The sequence below is a fragment of the Typopeltis vanoorti genome, chromosome 5 (genome assembly GCF_054136105.1).
Source record: "Typopeltis vanoorti isolate ZY-2024b chromosome 5, IOZ_Tvanoo_1.0, whole genome shotgun sequence".
Lineage (NCBI taxonomy): Eukaryota > Metazoa > Arthropoda > Arachnida > Uropygi > Thelyphonidae > Typopeltis > Typopeltis vanoorti.
Window position 1 is genome coordinate 93,912,161 of NC_143553.1, and position 18,188 is coordinate 93,930,348.

General features: G+C 35.4%; 1 protein-coding gene across 6 annotated transcripts in view; it reads right to left on the minus strand.

Moving 5' to 3' along the window:
* The window catches only part of LOC150106659 (uncharacterized), a 165,363-nt gene that overhangs the window by 108,993 nt on the left and 38,182 nt on the right, over nt 1-18,188 (minus strand). For 2 of the 6 annotated variants that reach the window (XM_090393258.1, XM_090393259.1), the window contains exon 3: nt 5,979-6,172. The exons of the other annotated variants lie outside the window; for them this stretch is intronic. The gene's annotated coding sequence lies outside the window, so the exon portion shown is untranslated. The remainder of the gene's footprint in view (nt 1-5,978; nt 6,173-18,188) is intronic. 6 annotated transcript variants of the gene reach the window in all.

Here is an 18,188-nt window from a genome sequence, read left to right on the forward strand (position 1 = left end):
TTATTATTTAAATGTCTCTATCACATCATGTCTCCTCTCCATTAAGTCCTCAACTTTACATTTTATTAATCTCTTCTTAAATATTTCTAATCAATAACTAATAACTTCTTAAAGATTCCACATTTCTAATCACCAAATCCTGTCCAGTTTCTTTATCAAAACAGAAAATGTGGAATCAGTAGATTACATACTATGAGAATGTACAAAACTCCTCTGACTAAGCTTTTTTAACTTACATCTCAGCTCTGGTAAAGTCCTAAGAGAACAGGAGAATAAAATAGTTCCACTACCTCTAGGAAAAAGTAGCAAATTCTAATCCAATCACTATTTCTGGAGTGGAGACAAAATTACTGGAAAAGTTAGCCAGAGAGGGAATTCAAGAGTGGATGGATAAGAATATACTTTATGAGGGTCAGCATGACTGTAAAGGGTCAGTCATGCCTTAGTAGCTTACTAACTTTTTTTATAATAGTGACAGCTGAGTTGGATAAAAAGAATGGTGACACAAGGATACTGTTGGTTTTTGTGAAGATGTCTGATAGGACACCACATGAAATCCATTATATACACTGGAGCAAAAGGGGGGGGGTTGGATAGATGAAGCTAGTGATATGGATATGAAGGTGGTTGGGACAGATACCAAAGAGTAGCATGTGGAGAAGCAGTATCAAAGAAAATAAGTGACTAATGCTGTGCCACAGATCACTGTGCTATTTAATTTGCACATAAATGGTACAAGAACTGATGTGAAGGGAAATATTAAATTGTTTGTTCAAATAATTAAAAAAAAAAAAAAAAAAAAAAAAAAAAAAAAAAAAATTCTAACATTGCTTTACCAGGCAGTATAATTAGAATTCCCAGTTCTTATAGATGTCCACTTTTTTTTTTTTTGTGTCCAATGATTTAAAAAATTAGACAAATAAAATAATCATTACAGTGTGGAAGTCTAAGTCTCTCTTATTCTGTCCTGCCAATATAACATTTCTCAATGAAGACAACTGACAGCAGCATCTCTTATCTATGTCATTTCAACTCAACTGTATGATTCACACTTATTTTGGTGATTGTATAAATAGGTTGTGAGAAGAAGGGTGGTTAAATTAGCAGCTGCTTGCTGTTGATGCAAAAGAAGTTACAAGCTAACTGAAATCTTCCTGAAAGGGCTCCATATAAGCATCACTTCTTATAACTTCCTCAACAGCAAAATTTGATTAGCATATCTGTTTTCCAACCACAGGCTATGGGTTTGAATCCACAGCCTGTGGGCATAGATGTTTGTGATTTCCTCCAGTGGGAGATGGATTTCACTGCCCTGCTTACTGGAGACCTGAAGTGGCTTGAAAAAGTTCCATGCTTGGTCTATAGATAAAGGTTTCTGGACTATGTATAATGAACATACTATAGGTTTACCAAAAACCTTTTGGGGATGAGAGTCACACAAAAACTCTTCAAACAACATGAAATATCATTGACAAGTAAGCTGAGCAGGAGAAGCTCAAGAAGAAAACATTGCCAAGACATTTTAAGCATATGTTCCTTGACATACAAACTACAATCAATCTATTATTCATTCCTCAACTAGTACTTGTACATCAACATACCTGTGCAATCAGTCTAATGTCTTTGCAAAGTTAAAAATATCACCGCACATGCATCTCCCTTAAACCAGCACATGCTGTTACTTGATCATGAAATGCAAGCAAAAGTCCCTTTACAAAAATATACAAAAAATCCTATGCCTATTAATCCAATCTGCACAATTTATGTAAATTTGCCTATGAAAGCCATTAAAATATATAATAACTTTATAAAGTAACACAAATAGGGTAATACATTTTAGTACTCCAGAGACTAAACACGATGCTTTTTCAAGCTGAATAAATCAGGCCTCCAATAAACAGTGTTGTGGTCTCAAAAGGGCAACAAAAATAGCCTATCACATGAGGACTTTGATATTTCCCAGCTGGATCTTAACCCATAGCCTGTTGGTTGGAGAGTAGATACATTATCCATTTGGTCAACAAGGCTGTTATACTAACCAACCATTCCAATAACTTAACTATTACTGCAGATATTCAGACTGTCTCTAACTGGAAACTTGTCTTGCCATCAATGTTGTAAATTACCAACCTTTTACAAATGGAAACAGAAGCTATGAAACTTGCTTAATTTTGCTATTCATCCTGATTTGTTGTCTAATGTCACTGTTTTATCCATTTCACTCCTGTCTTTTTTTTTTTTTTATCCAACTTACTTCAAGTGTTTAGCATATTTGCTGGAGAGCAGATATGCTAACCACTTGGCCAACCAGACTGGCATAGCTATACACTTGTATGTCAGCTGCATTTTGAACAACTTTCATATCCCACACAACTGATATAAGTCAATGATGGAGTTTTTCAACATCGCCTGCATTATATTTCCAGATATACCTTACTATTACTGACTTCCCATGTTCAGAAATATTCCAATTCAGAACATCGATGTTCATTTCCACTAACCAGTGATAGTGCTGATGCATCATTAGCACTTTCTGGATTATATGCTTATCATATTGTATCACATGGATTATATCCTTATCATGTATGGCCCAAATGTTGTAAATTACCGACCAATCAGCATATCAGGAATCGTTGTCAAGGACTTGAAGAAAATAGTCAAGAGGAAAATGGGATACTGTATGGGGGACAGCATGGTTTTGTGAAGGGTAGATCATGCCTCAGTAACTTGCTCATGTTTTATAACAGAGTGATGGCTGAACTGGATATGGGTAACGGGTTTACAGTGATTCTACTGGACCTTGCTAAGGCATTTGACAGGATACCACATGGAATTCTAATCAGTAAACTGCAACATAAGGGGATGGATATAGGGTTGGTGAGATGGATAGGAGGGTGGTTGAAGGAGAGATATCAGAGAGTGGTTTATTCAGGAGTAGAGTCCAAAAGACGGCCTGTGACTAGTGGTGTGCCGCAGGGTTCTGTTCTTAGACCACTACCTTTTCAATTTGTTCATTAACGATATAGGAAAGGATCAGAGAGGAAGTGTTCATTTGTTTGCTGCTGATGCAAAGTTGGGTAGAGCAATAGTGAGTGCATAGGATGTCAAAATTTTGCAGGATGATTTGGATAGTTAGGAGGACTGGGCTAAGGAGAATGGATGTCAATTTAATGTGGCAAAGTTTAAGGTTATGCAATTTGGGGTAAAAAGATTAGCAGCAGTATATCACATTGGTGGAACTGTACTCCAGGAGATTGATGAGGCCAGGGATTTTGGAGTGTTGGTGGATAGGGAGTTGAAGTTTAGGGGACACATTGCAAAAGTGGCTAAATCAGCTCATCAAATTACTTGGTTGCTGAAAAATACTTTAACAAGCAGAGACACACAAGTTATTGTTCCTCTGTATCGAGCCTTGATAAGACCCCATCTAAGCTACTGTGCCCAGATGTGGGCACCAAGGTTTCTTCTGATTGGGGAGGAGGTGGAGAGGATCCAGAGACGAGTGACCAAGATGATAGCAGGTCTATGGAATGAACCTTATGAGAACAGATTGAAAATTTGTAGGATGCAGAAATTGGTTGATAGGTGGAAAAGGGGTGATATGATTGAGACATTCAAATTACTGAAGGGTTTCTATAAGATTAATTCAGGAGATATTTTTGAGAATAGGACTGGTGGTGGGAGGACTAGGGGCCATACATGGAAGCTGGGCAAGAGTGTGGTTAGCAAGGGTGTTAGAGCTAGGTTTTTTTACTTGGAGAGTGGTGAATGAGTGGAATAAGCTGCCAGAGTTAGTTGCGGGTGCCATGACTGTGAATGAGTTCAAGGCGAGGTACGATAGATACTGTGTGAATGTCGAATAGTTTTTCTTGACATGATGTTAGGGCCTCCCTCAATGAGTCTATCGACTCCTTGGAGTTGTCCGTAATAATAATAATATCATATCTGTATGCTCCTTAAGGGAGCATAAGGATATGACAGTTCCATCATCATTAAATTTCATCAGTACTTTCCTGTCAATAATTTTCATCCAAATTAATCTATTTGTTGGGGGTCACTCTCAATGTTAGCTTTGTTTGCCTCTAGGTATTTTTACTTCCTTTCTTTCCAATTTTCATTCAAAAACTTATTTAGATAAATGTTCATCATGCATTCTGTTTAAATGCCTATATACCTACATGATCGACTTTGCTTTTACATATCTGAATTTGAACATCACAAATCTTTTCTGATATCTTCATTTTTAATGTTATACCATTAATGCATAATCATCTTTTCACTGTTCTAATTTTTTTTTTCAGCTTCTACATATGTGGTCTCCAATCTCTGAACTGTATCTTTCTAATCAACTCTCAGATCCACAAGTTAAAACTGCTTTGAATATTGCTAACTTGGTATTTTGGTTGATTTCTGTCTCATTAAATATATATCTATTTGGCTGGATTCTGATCATAACAGTTTTACTCATTCCATTATCTACAAGGGTGGTCTGAAGAGTTCAACCTCGACTATAGATGGCAACACTAGAGCCATGATTTTTTTTCTAAGTTGGTACATCTGTCATAAGCATCCATGTGAAATTGCAAGTCATTCTATCAAGTAGTTTGTTTTATACAGCTGTCTGAAGCAAAAGTGTTGTCAGTATCCCTTGAAATGGATAAAATTGAGTATCATGTGGTTATAAAATTCTTTGTACAAGATGGTTTAACGCCAAAAGAAATTCATTCGAATTTTATAAAAGTTTATGGGCACTTTTCTCCTATGTTTTCGAGAATTAAGAAATGGGCAGCCAAGTTTAAACATGGTCGTACCAGCCTTGAAGATAGATGATCCATGTGAAGGACGTCCAAAAAGTGTATCAACACCAGAAATCACTGATCAAGTGCACAATATGGTATTGGATGACCGATGAGTCAAAGTGCGTGAAATTGCTGAGACTATAGGCATTTCAAAACAAAATGTAGATATATTTTGCATGAAAAATTGCAAATGAAAAAGCTTTGCACAAGATGGGTGCTGTGCTTACTCACAGCAGATCAAAAATGAACTCGATTGAAAATCTCTGAACAGTGCTTGGAGCGTTTTAACAAGAATAAAACTGATTTAGTGCATCGATTTAATACTATGGATGAGACTTGGATTCACCATTACACACCAGAATCCAAACAGTGAACAGAGACCAATTGTTCAGCGGGAAAGAAGACAAAGTCAGTTCCATCAGCAGGAAAAGTCATGGCATCAGTGTTTTGGGATGCTAAAGGCATTTTGTTTATTAATTATCTTGAAAAGGGTAAAACAATAACTGGGGAATATTATTCCAATCTTTTAACCAGACTAGACAAAAAAATTCGTGAGAAAAAATCCAGTTTGCAGAAGAAAAAAATCATCTTTCATCAGGACAATGCGCCAGCCAACAAAGGTGTTTTGGCAATGGTAAAATTAAGGGATCTGCACTATGAATTGTTTTAACATCCACCCTATTCCCCAGATTTGGCTCCCTCTGACTTGTATCTCTTCCCAAAACTAAAACTCTTCTTTGCTGGTCAGCGTTTTTCTTCGAATCAAGAGGTGATTGCAGCTGCAGAGGGGTATTTTGCAGATCTTACTGAGAACCACTATAGGGATGGGACAATTGCACTGGAATAAATGTATTAGTTTTAAGGGAGATTATATTGAAAAATAAAAATAATTTTGAAATTATAAATTCGTTTTTTCCTCGTTAGGCCGAGAACTTTCAGACCACCTCATATTTCCATATTTAACTTTTGCCCTTCACTAAATTTCACAGCTGAATTAACATTAATCATTTTTCAGTATATCCTTAAAATCTAATTATTGATTTGCAACACTTGAGTATATAGTTGCTATTGCTCTATATAATGTTCCATTTACACCACAAAGATTTAGTTTTTAATAGTTTCTTTGGCACCTTATATGTTTTTTTTTTGTTTTTTTTTTTTGAAGCCAATAAAGCTTACCTCAGAATTTTAGATGGCCTTGTTGGCTGAGTAGACAGCTCATCTGCTCTCTGACAAACAGCTGTGGATTTGAATGCTACTGTGGACATGAATGCTTGTGATTACCTTTAGGTGGTAAATGATTTTCATTAACCAGTTTCTTTTCATTTTTTCAGCCTGAAGTAGCTTGCAAAAGAAAGTCATTTGTGTGGTCCCTGGAACAGAATGTATGGATTATATTGCAACCTTTGTATTGTATATAGAGGTTGCAAAACCTATTGATAACTGTCAATGGGCAAGATGGTAAAAAGAAGGCAGGAATCTGCAGACATGATTCTTGAAAAACTGAACATCTGACTTAAGGGAAGACAAATACATTACATTTAGAACAACCTGCCCTTGAGGGGAGGTTGTTCTAAATGTAATGACACCTGGTTTACTGATAAGTGAAGTGGTTTGGTGTCACACTTGGTTCTTTAGATTTGTAGAAACTGGATTATCAAAACATCAATCCACTTAGAGTAATAACAGTACAATAGGTTTACAACCTTTCATTGAGTTGGATCACAAAAAAAGAATAATAAATAAAAATAATTTCTGTGGTGTGATACATATTTTTTTCTTTATCTATATCAGATCCACACACACATATGAAAGGTTGCAAAACCTACAGTACACAAATACCATATGTGGACAAGGCAGAAGAAAGAAACTGTTCATTTGGTTCTTGAACACTGAAAGTTGTAATCTAATGGAAGACAGAGTGACGAAGGCTGCACCAAAGAATAAAAGTAGATGGAATGAAAAAGAAAGAAGAAAATCAATTTTGGAAATGTGAAGCTGGATGGTAAACAAACATGCTCTAGCAGCTACTCATGTTCCTACAGTTTTGCAAGAGTAATGGAATGATCATAGCCAGTTCTAGAAGAAGGCTGTCAACACTAATACCTACAGAACAGACATAAGGTAGAAGAGAATGTCTATGAGAGTAATAAATAAATTTGACTGTCCTGTTCTGGTAGGCTAAGCTTCAAGCATTCATAGAGAAGTTAGGTGCACCACTCCATAAGTGCAAGCTGTATTTTAAGGCTGAACAGATTTGGGATTTATACATTGTTAGCAGTTGTACAGTTGAGAAGCAATGTCTTCAGCAAAGACACTGTTTTTCGGATAAAGTTATATATGCGATGTGTTTGTGCGAGAAGAGATTAGAAGTCATCTCAAGAAGAGTATTTTGATTCTGCTAGATTTGGATATTATCAACAGTAATAGAAATATTACAGATCTTTCTTGCAAGGAAAAAAAAAAAAAAAACAGATGATTGTATTTTAAAAGACCTAAAGTTAGGTCATAAAGTTAATGTTATTTTTGTACCACTGGAGAATGCCAAATATATCAGTTTAATTACGGAAGAGCTGGATGTTTCTAACAAGTATATATTACATGATTTATGAAATGAAGAAGAGAAATGAAGTTAGGTGCTGTCTATAGATAGAAGAGTTGGTTATTCATAACAATGCTTCACAGTATACACAACACCAGAAAAAAGTAAATAATGAATTTATTGACATTACTAATTATTTCACTGAAAGCTTCACTAGCATAAGTAGTTAACTAAATTGAATGACTGCTGTAACATATTTCATGAAAATCAGCAAGAAAAAGACATACTACAAAAATAGGCAGTATCAGAAACAAGGGAAATGAAATGGCTGCTATGATTTTGTTCACCCAAAAATTGTTGGAATAAGTGACATATGGTTTGATGAGGATGATATGCTCACAGGAATAGAGACCGAAGGGTATGATGTATTTCGTGAAGATAGAAAGGATAAAAAGGGAGGTGGAGTACTATTGATGATGAGAAAAGAGTTAGATGCAAAAGGGAAATAGTGGCAGTGGTTTTGAGACAGTATGGTGTCAGATAGTGGTGAACAGAATGAAATACTTAGTTAGCTGTTGCTATAGACCTCATAATATGGATGGTAGTGACCATCAAATGTAGAGTAAATTAGCCAAACTAATAGGAAAAGAATGATTATTATTAGTGATTTCAATTATGGCAGTATAGATTGGGATGACAAGACAGCAACCAGAAGTAAAGAAAATTCATTTTGTGAGTTTTTCAAAGCAGAACTACCTCAGACAGTATGTCACAGAGAGTACATGAAGATCTTAGATTTGATCATCTCATTAGAGGATGTCATTATAAATGTGGTGTCTCATTGGAGAAAATAGTATAAGGGCAACTGTTGCCAAGGATATAGTTGAGATATTTTATGAGCAGTTCATAAAGGCCTTTCATCCTTGTAAATGAAAGTTGACCAAATTTGATGTTAATAAGGCTGTGGGACTTGATGATATATCACCAAATCTTCGATATACTGCATACAGCTTCCATGATATATATACTATCCTACCAAAAGTAAACATATGCAGATATAAACAAGAAAGGGACATTAAGTTGTTTATATCCATATAATGTCTTTATTAACAGTAATGAAAAACATGTTCTGCCATCCAACCACTGGCCACTAGCCATAATAGCTGCTTTTATATCAAGAATATAATCTCTAATAAAAAGTTCATAATGTTGTACTCCATTCCAAATTCTGAGTTCCAATTCAGCTCACAGTTATTCTACAGTATTCTAGTATAGACGCTGCGCTAGCTATTGAAATAGACCAATGTTGTTCTTTATAAACCACAAATTTACCTTCACTACTTCACGAGATGAACATCATTGTGTTGGAAAGAATGATGGCTGGTGAAAGGCCATCATACCTTTTATGTCCCGACAGCCATACAATTGCCACAGTTGTTTAGAACAGTGCTTCCCAAACTTATGGATGCCAAGGTCCCCTTTGGAAAAATTAAATTATTTCACGACCCCCATCTAAAAAAAAAAAAAATCTGAATACAGACAGAGTGGTGCAGTGGATGTGTGCTGGGTCAATAACTCAGTGGCATGTGGATCAAAACCATGGTAAAAATTTCATTTTTAATAAGTAGACACCAGAAGGCTACATGGTGTGTGGTGTTTGTGGAGAGCTCCTGAACAGATAAGTGTCATTTTGAGTAATAATTGGTGAATTTGCATAGTATTGTTTACTTTTCGTATTTTAGTGTCTGGGTGATTTTTGGGTGTTTTCTGAGTATTTTAAATAGTAAATTGATAGATACGATTATTGTGTACATGGCTCCCATAAAGAGGAATACAACAAAGATGGCATCCAGGTCGCCATCTTTGTCTAAAAATTTTAATTTAAAGGATTTGATTCAGTGTACCGTTTGCAAAATGTATGTATTGAGGAGAGCGGTTGGAGTCTGGTTAAACAATGATAGTGGAGTGAATGTGTGCAGAAAGTGTAAAGAATGTGAGGATTTAAAGAGTGTTTCAGGTTGTGAGAGTGATATCATTGTTGAAGGTGAGAATCTAGAAAATAGTGATACTTGCAAGGTAGTAACAGATAGCTGTGAGAGTGGCATTGAAAGTGAGAATGAAGGTAAACACAGAACGAATGAATGAATTATCGGAGAATAAAAATGATGAGACTGATGCAATGAGTGAAATCGCTCAGTTACGCGGAGCGATACACAGGGCAAATCAGCAGCTAGAGCGTTGGCAAAAATGTTTACCGAGCGTAGAGACTGATAAACGGCAAAAGTATGATAGAAAAAATAAGAGTATGATAGTGAGTATGAAGAAAATGAAGGAGCGAGTGTTGTATGGAGATTCCTAAGTAAGAAGTGTGTTAGTTGAGAGTTTAACAAAATCGTACCAACCTGGTGCGAACGTTAAGGATGTAAGCGAGTCAATTAGAATGCAAAAGCAGACGGTGAAAGAATTGATAGTGGTAGCAGGTATAAATGATTTGAAAGGAGACAAAATAACTATGAGCGAGGATGTGAAGGAATTGCTTGAAGTAGCAAAAGAGAAGAGTGAGAGAGCTAGGATGGTGAGTCTGTCGCCGCGGTATGACAGTGAAGAGTATGGGAGGCCCATAATTGCAAATGACCTTAAGCATGAATTATGCAGGTTGAGTGGTGTGGAATTTGTGGATGTGTGGAGTGAGTTTGATGGGCGAAAGGATTTATATAAGATGGATGGTTTACATTTGAATGGATTGGGTGTACAGAGACTTGAAAAGGTGTTGTCGAATGTAGTGGAAGTGGATTTGCAGAATCAGGGAAACTAGAGTTATTTAGGGGAAGGGAAGTAGATATGCAGACTTTAGGGAGACAGTTGAGTGTATGAATGTGTGTAATATGCCCAAGCGAGTACGAAAAACTATGAATCAGAATGTGATAGTTAGTATAAGGCATCAAAACAGGGATGGGACAAAGGGGCTTCTGCAATTCATGTATACTAATGCCCCAGAAGTATTAGGAACAAGAAGGAAGAATTTTTGGCCTTGGTTGGCACTTCCAGGCCACAGGTTATTGGCATTAGTGAAACATGGCAGACAGAATATGATATAGCTAGTGGGATTGAATGTGAGGGGTATGGTATGTTCAGGAGTGACAGGGAGAATAAAATGGGGGGAGGAGTGTTATTGATGATAGCTGATGAGCTACAGCCAAGGAGAATAGAAGTTGAATTGCAGGATAGAGAAAAGAGCACATTTGAGGCCATTTGGTGTGAGATTGTGACTAGCAGAACTAAATATATATAAAGAATTCTAACCAGTAAACTGCAGCATATGGGGTTGGATATAGGGTCGATGAGATGGAGAGATATCAGAGAGTTGTTTATTCAGGAGTAGAGTCCAAAAGACGGCTTGTGACTAGTGGTGTGCCGCGGGGTTCTGTTCTTGGACCACTACTTTTAAATTTATTCATTAACGATATAGGGAAGGATCTGAGAGGAAGTGTTCACTTGTTTGCTGATGATGCAAAGTTGGGTAGAGCAATAGTGAGTGCATAGGATGTCAAAATTTTGCAGGATGATTTGGATAGTTTGGAGGACTGGGCTAAGGAAAATGGATGTCGATTTAATGTGGCAAAGTGTAAGGTTATGCATTTTGTGGTGAAAAGATTAGCAGCAGTATATCACATTTTTGGAACCGTACTCCAGGAGATTGACGAGGCCAGGGATTTGGGAGTGTTGGTGGATAGGGAGTTGAAGTTTAGGGGGGCACATCACAAAAGTGGCTAAATCAGCTCATCAAATCACTTGGTTGCTGAAAAATACTTTAATAAGCAGAGACAAACAAGTTATTGTTCCTCTGTATCGAGCTGTGATAAGACTCCATCTAGACTACTGTGCCCAGGGTTTCTTCTTGATGGGAGGAGGTGGAGAGGATCCAGAGACGATTGACCAAGATGATAGCAGGTCTATTGAATGAACCTTACGAGAACAGGTTGAAGATTTGTGGGTTGCAGAAATTATTTGATAGGCAGAAAAGAGGTGATATGATTGAGACATTCAAATTATTGAAGGGTTTCTATAAGATTAATTCAGAAGATATTTCTGAGAATAGGACTGGTGGTGGGAGGACTAGGGGCCATACATGGAAGCTGGGCAAGAATGTGGTTAGCAAGGGTGTTAGAACTAGGTTTTTTACTTGGAGAGTGGTGAATGAGTGGAATAAACTGCCAGAGTCTGTTGTGGGTGCTATGACTGTGAATGAGTTCAAGGTGAGGTAAGATAGATACTGCGTGAATGTCGAATAGTTGTTCTTGACATGATGTTAGGGCCTCCCTCGATGAGTCTGTCGACTCCTTGGAGTTGCCCGAAATAATAATAATATTATTATTATAATATTTATTATATTTATATTCAAGATTTTGAGTTTGTAATATTTTTTGTGTTTCTTATCAATACCTTTGAAATTAAACTTTTATGAATAAGCATATATTTACTAATATTCATTAAGCGCTGAAATACACAAGCAAAATTTGTGAACCAATACCAATGTGTGATTTTTTCCATTAAAATATAAGAACAAAAAAGAAATAATAAATAATAAAAATGAAATACATTTCTTTTAAGAGTAAAAAAAAATCTACTTAGTATTAAAACATTTTACATTTGTTTTAATTATTTCATGGTCCCCCTCTACAAAACGTATGGCCCCCAAGGGGGACGCGGCCCACAGTTTGGGAAGCACTGGTTTAGAACACCAATGTGAGATCTAGCAGTCACAATTCCGTGGACTGGAACAAATAGTAGGTTTTCAATCCATGTCAGTACAAGTGCCCTCCATTATCATTATATTGCAATATTTACACTTCATTATTGGGACAACATACTCAGGTAAAAACCACTCTCCACGCATCTTCTATACCTTAACATTTCCCACATGCATCTTTTTTCTGTTTATTTATATACTGACCACACACACACACTCATGAGAGGAAGTAAAATATATAGCAAAGCAGTGCCATGTGTAGGCAAGTGGTTTGCAGAAAGAAAGTACCTGTTGATACGTTTCTTGAATGCCAGAAAGTCAAGGAAATTGGTTTGAGACAAGCTATTCTAAAAGTAAAGATGTAGATGGAATGGAAGAAGATCAGAAGTTGGTTCAGTAAGTTTCCAGCTGCAGTGTGTATGGACGTTCACTAATAGTTGCTTGTATTTTTATAGACAAAAGGAATATTGGAAAAATGATCAGGACCAGTTAAGTTTAACATGTGCCAGAGAGTTGACAATTGCCTTGGCTTATCTGTTTAATATGAGTCTTACATTGAGAACTTCTTTCCACTCATTTGTAATGAGTGTAAAGAAGAGAAGATTGCACTACTTCATAAGGGAGGTGACAGAACTCAAATATCAAATTATAGGTAAAATTTGTGTGTCAGGTGTTGTGGTTAGTGTTTGAGAAGCTCGTGAGAATCATAACCCAGAAATGGGCTGACAACAGTGGTATTATCTTTGATGGAAAGCACAGATTTGCTAAATGAAGGTCATGTTTTAGTAATCTACTTACTTATTACAAATGGTGACAGCTGCATTGGACAAGGGAGATGGATACACAGTGGTATACTTAGATTTTGCAAAAGCTTTTGATTGACTATCAACTTATCATGTGGTAATCTAACTAGCAGATGAAGTTGGATATTAGACTAGTGCAATGGATTGGAGATTGGCTGTCTGGTAAACAGAAGCAAGTTGTGTATGGTTTAGCAATATACTGGAAGAGGAAGTCACTAGTGGTGTGCATCAGAAATCTGTTTTAGGGGCACTGCTGTTTAACCTTTCTGTTAATGATATTGAGAAAAATTTGAATGGGGATATTCAGTTGTTTTCAGATGATGCAAACTTTGAAAGAACTATGAGGAGTAGAGCTGATCTTGTGGTCTTGAATAGGCATTGGAGTAGTGATGCCAGTTCAATGGTGCAAAATGTATGACATTGAAATTTGTAAAACAAATATGAGATGGAAAATTTACTCTTGGTGCGAATATACTGTTTGAGGCAGAGGAAATAAGAGATCTTGGGGTGATGGTGGATAAGGATCTAAAGTTTAGAGGACATATTACCAAAATTGTGAGTACAACACAATGAATTCTGGCAATGAAGCAGAGGATACTGACTTGTAGAAGCAAGGAGATTCTGATTCCATTGATAATAAGGCCTTGATTAGATCATATATGGACTACTGTGCACAAATTTGGTCACTACTTTTCAAAAGGATGAAGAGATACATAAAGGGCTCAGATGCGATTGACTAAGGTTTTTTGGAATGCTGACTGTGACATCTATAAGAACATGCAAGTTATAGATTCTAGCACATAGGAGAAAGAGGGGGGGTGATACAATAGAGACGTACAAGTTGGTAAGGAGTTGTTATAGGATTAATGGTGACAACGTTTTTCATAAAATGGTTGGTGATGGAGGGAGAACAAGAAGTCATCCTTGGAAGCTGTATAAAGAGGAAAAGAGAAGAAGAGTTTTTTTTTTTTGCATTTACAGTTGTGAATGATTAGAAGGCATTGCCTGAGAGTGTAGTGTCTGCAGAGAATGTGAAAGCATTTAAAGGCAAAGTATGATGGCTGTGTGAATAACAAAGAGACCTTCTGTGATGAGTCTAACTTCATGGGGATCTTGGGATAATAATAATAATTTTGACTTCTGGATCTGAGAATTGAAGTAGAAGTAAAACAGTTGATCAGGGATTGGAGATCACATATGAGAGTTGTGAGAAAATTTACGGGAGTGAACAGATGGCATCATTGGTAGAATAATTAAAATGAAGATATCATGGAAGGAACTTTACACAGTATTCAGGAACATTTGAGCAGAGCTCAGATAGGTATGGTAAATTAAACAGAATGGGCAGCAGAAAATTTAGCCAAGAAGGTGTTGAAGAAAGGAGAGCAAGAAAAAACACCCAGAGGAAGACCAAGTTCTATGCAGATTGATACAATAAGTGCTTTAGAATACTGTTTTCTTAAACTTTCTGAGACTGCAGAGCACCTACACACAAATGTTTTTATCATGGAATCCCTATGAAAGTCTTCATAAGAAATGATTAGAGAGGAAATTTCAACAACGAATGGTTATGTGCAAAATATTTTAACAAAGAAAACACAATATATTTATAGAAATCAGTGAATCAAAAATATTCACTCACTAAATGTGCAAATCTTTGTGACAAATATAAGCTTGTACTGAATAACAGATTATTGATGTTTATTGGAACATTTATTAGAGAAAGTTAAAGTAGGTGTCCAATTTAACCTATTTTGATGTTTTGTTAGGGTTGCAGTGATTGTTGGTAATCCACCTCACAAATACACTGAAGGAACATTGAGTGTAGAGTCCCAATTGTTGTTTCAAAGGGCCATATTCACTATGAATTTTTGCCTAAAATTTATCAAGTGACATGTTGTTTGCAGAATTTTTCAATATTTTTGCCTGTTGAAAGTTCTGTCAGCATATCTTCTTCATTCATAGATAAAACAATTGTTGTACCAGTAAAAATGAATGGATCCAAAAACTACAAAGACTTCTCCTGGGGTTGAAGGAAAATAGTTGTCAAATCTAAGTAGTATTTTCAAGCAATTAATCACAATCAGTTTTAGTTGTATAATTGTAAGAAAAGTACTAAACCGTATCAAATAATGTAAAAGCAATTGTAATAAGAATCCTCTTCTCTGCTTTGTTTGTTTGGTCCACTGGAGCATCGAACATTCCTAGCAGTTATTTTCAATTCTTTCATTGTCAGTTAATTTAAAAAATCAACTGACATTCTCATACTGCTGGTGTTTTGTTTCCAAAAATCTTAAGTTTTGTTGGAACCATAGCACTATTAGAAAAGCCCTCTGAAAAAAAAAAACACTGTGGTCAATTATCTTTTATGCATGAATCCAAATATCTTTCTTTTCAGCTGTGGAGATTATACAATATTAACATAGTGGTGAGAACCAGAAACTTTCATGATTAAATCAATCTTAGGTGGTGTGTGCCTTTGCACTTTCAGCTGCAGTAGTTACACTCACACTTAGATCACTCAGTGCTGGTACATGCTTTTTGGCAGCATCAGTTGCCAAAGTAGTAGTTACACTAAATCCTGTCATTTTAAAAAATAATACAGCTTATGTTTACGCATATCAATAAATAAATTTAATAACTAATGACAATAATGTATAACACCTTCATTCTGTAGTAATAAGTGGTGAGTCGCACACTGGCAATGATAGAGAGTCACTACACAGTTTTGCAAAACAGTATTTTCCCCCCAACTCCACACACCAAAAACTACATCTAATATAAGTTATAACTGTCGTATGCTCTTGAGAATCTTTAAAAGTTTTTCTAGAATATATAAGATTTGATAACTAGAGTCCAGAGAATAAGACCAATTTGGAAGAGTGTTATCATAGTATCCTTTAAACCCTTGAAGGTACACACAGTTGAATTTGGTTACAACAAGCACCAGGGGAAGGAAAAAAGTTTCTTGTTATAACCATTATATAGTGATGAGTTAAATCTACCTTCTATTTTTTTTTTTTAAATTCTCAATCACTAGATAAAAAATAGTCAAAAACAAAAAAAATACAAAATAAGTATTAAAGAGAAAAAAATAATCACATACCTAAATATTATTTGTATGAATCTGCTTGTATAAACTACAATATAATTAATATTAAACACAATTTATTTGTCCATAATTTTAAAACCACACACTTACTACTAAATGGTTTATTTCTCCATAATGAAAACAATACTAATTATTAATAAACACGATTTCAACTATCCAGCCAACAGATGTTACATACAACATTGTCATGCCCAAATTCTTTGGCAAATTTTTTCACTTGAGACTTCATAATTGGACCATCAATTCAGAATCTAGCACTTTCTTGTGTAGAGCTGAGTGGATTCTAGTGCTAGATAAACCATTGAAGCAATGTTTCATTGACATTTGTTTTGGTTAAGTTTTTTTTTATAATGCCAATATGTAAACATCTTTATTCTTCTGCAATGTCAATACTGTTGAAGAGGATAAAGAAAACTTTTTTACACAATTCAATATTTTTTGCACCACATTCTAACTCACAAATAATTTTAATTTTTTTTTTTCACAAAATGAGACACTTTCTTTTAGTAGACATATTTCCAATAGAAGGGTTCATTATTAAATGATTTTACATTCATGGTAGTGTTTAGATAAAGTGGGGGAGGAGGGCTGGAAGCTAGACAATGGAGATGTAGGTAGAATGGGAATCGCTCCCAAGGGCAAGATTAGGTTATAAACCAGCCATAATCCAATGCAGGTGGTCATAAAGGCTAAGCCACTCCTTTCATTTTTTTTCAATTCTAAGGACAACTTGAGAAATTAAGAACGTTTGCATAGTTACAAAATTTGTATGGTATATCCGTGTAGCACACTCAGTATAAAAGTGAGCAATTAGTATGGGAATATGCATAAATCATTATCACCTTTTGCTCATTACAGCAGTGATCTTATTTCTGTGATCATTACAACAAAGTTCGGCTGCAACAGAAATTTGATGGTGGTAATGGGAATTCTTTCTGACATGAATCAAGAGCAAGCAGCCCAATTTGGAAGAGTTAGGTTGATGAATACCGGATGAGAATGTGCTTGTTCACACAGCAATCAGTATGATGATGTTTCTAGATAGCAAGTAAATTGCAATATTTAACTACTATTTTTTCTCCTGACTTCAGACTTTTTTTTTTTTCTGTTTTCAAAGCTGAAACTGAAAAGATGCTGATTTGAGAGTTTTATGATATTCAGAAGAACACGACAGAAATCAGTGCCATCAGAGAAAGACAAGTTTTTACAAGTCTTTCCAAAGCTTGTATCTATGCTAAACAAGCATACTTAGTCTCTTTGAGATTATTTTGAAGGAGATGAGTAAGGAAATAGTTTCCTTATACATAGAATAATTTATATGAATTTATTCCGATTACTTGTTTGCTACACTGTGTATGTAGACTGTCACTCACAATCAGGGATTGGAAAAAAAACTGCATTGGCTCACCAGTCAGGAAAATATCTCACCCATCAAATTGTCAGCCTGGAGGTATTCTAACAGTCACTTAATATCTTATAGTCATGCATTTTATTATTATTATTATTAACACCATTTCTGCAAAGTATTCACTTCGTACTCACTATATGTCTTGAATTGTTTTTATTGAAAAAAAAAAAAAAAAAAAAAAAAACTTCTCTGCCCTATTATAAGCAAATGTTGAAAACCAGAATCAAAAATACTCCAATAAAACAAGCATGTCTACATCAGTGTATTTCTGAATTCTGACAGGCTCCAAAACATTATTGGATGGTAGCCTAGAATCAACTATGATATATTTCGAAAAAATAAATATCTCTCAGCTTTTCAAGTTTTAATATTCACTATTAAATCACTAGGTAGGAAACAAGCTAGTCACCATGTGTGCAGCATATCTATTTTAGATTGACGTGTCGTGTTTAACTGACTAGTTCATGGTGTGAATCAGCACTCTAAAGATAAAAGGATTATGACAAAATTTGAAACAATTGGCAAAAGAGGTATTTATAGTGACCAACATTCAGTAATAGATGCGATAAGGTAAACACAGATTAGTAGAAATTTTTAGAATTCTGAGACTATGTTCAGAATGAATGACAGAAATAATCCTCAGTTGGATAAAGGCCTTCATTCAACCTAAATCTTTCAAACAATTAAAACGAAAAAGTAAAATAAAATAAAAGAGGAGTTTTGGTTTAATCATTAACTAAAAATTCTCACTCATGATTGATGAGTAAAAATTTT